This window comes from Hemitrygon akajei, unplaced genomic scaffold, assembly GCF_048418815.1.
Source record: "Hemitrygon akajei unplaced genomic scaffold, sHemAka1.3 Scf000119, whole genome shotgun sequence".
Lineage (NCBI taxonomy): Eukaryota > Metazoa > Chordata > Chondrichthyes > Myliobatiformes > Dasyatidae > Hemitrygon > Hemitrygon akajei.
This window is the reverse complement of record NW_027332005.1, coordinates 478,693-479,946: the sequence shown is the minus strand read 5'-3', so window position 1 is coordinate 479,946 and position 1,254 is coordinate 478,693. Positions and strand designations below refer to the sequence as shown.

Sequence of the window (1,254 nt, the reverse complement as noted above, 5' to 3'; positions counted from 1 at the left end):
TGTATGCGGTGTGGGGAGGGTTATGATTATCAGCCATACAGTGGAAATCTCTGTCTGTCTGCGGCCTGGGCTTTGTATGCGGTGTGGGGAGGGTTATGATTATCGGCCATACAGTGGAACTCTCTGTCTGTCTGCGGCCTGGGCTTTGTATGTGGTGTTTGGAGGCTTATGGACTGTAAGGAAACGACTTGACTTTTCTTGCTAATTTGTTTCAACAGCAGCAGGATTTTACAGGAAAGTGAGACACAGTGCCCATGTTGAAGATTGGTAATCTACTAGTATATCAGGCTGACATGAAAAATAATAATCAGCCTCTTGTGAAACCACAGAAAAACCGTCGCAAAGAATACTTATTGACCACTCAGTGCTCTGATCCGCATTGCGCTGGAGGGAACCCAGTTGCCGACAGTTAACTCCATCGTTATTGTCGCTGTATCTCTCTCTCTCTCTCTCTCTCTCTCTCTCTCTCTCTCTCTCTCTCTCGCTCTCTCTCTCTCTGTGTCTCTCTCTGTCCCCCTCTCTCTCTCTCTCTCTCTCTCTCTCTCTCTCTCTCTCTCTCTCTCTCTCTCTCTCTCTCTCTCCCCCCCCTTTCCCTCTCTCTCCCTCCCTCCCTTTCCCTCCCTCCCCCCCCAATGTTCCCTTTAAACTGTCGCCCTTCACCCTTAACCGGTGTCCTCTGATTTTTTCTCTCCCCTGGCCTCAGTGTAAAAAGCCTGCTTGCATTCACTCTATCTATACCCATCATAATTTTACATACCTCTATCAAGTTTCCCTTCATTCTTCTACACTCAATAAAATAAAGTCCTGAACTATTTAATACGTGTTACTGAAAACGGGAAGGAAGGATGGGCAATGTTGTGTACTTATTGCTGTACTTCAGAGCAGGGCGGGGAGGGGGTGCCTCGGGTCATTGCTCAAGAGCGCAAAGCATTGAGCGCTTTGCACGGTTTCTGTGGTGTAGTGGTTATCACATTCGCTTTACACGCGAAAGGTCCCCAGTTCAATCCCGGGCAGAAACATTGTTTGGGCTTCGGTGCTTCAAATGAACTTGAGACTCAACTTTTCAGTTTGTGCTCAAGTTTACAGTCATGAGCATCCAGGTGTAAATATAATGAACATTCGCTTTTCCAGCAGTAGCGCATTGTATTTCAAACCTGGCAAAGGTAAATTAAAGAAAGAATAATTAATAGAAATTATATATAATTTCCAGGAGAACATAAACGGATTTAAACCTAAGGAGGTTCGTGGATAACG

General features: G+C 45.7%; 1 non-coding gene across 1 annotated transcript; it reads left to right on the top strand.

Annotated features, from left to right (window-relative positions):
* Window positions 1-946: 946 nt before the first annotated feature.
* trnav-uac (transfer RNA valine (anticodon UAC)) lies at window positions 947-1,019 on the top strand. The gene has a single exon. It is a non-coding gene; the product is annotated as a tRNA-Val (tRNA).
* The last annotated feature ends 235 nt before the right edge of the window (window positions 1,020-1,254 follow it).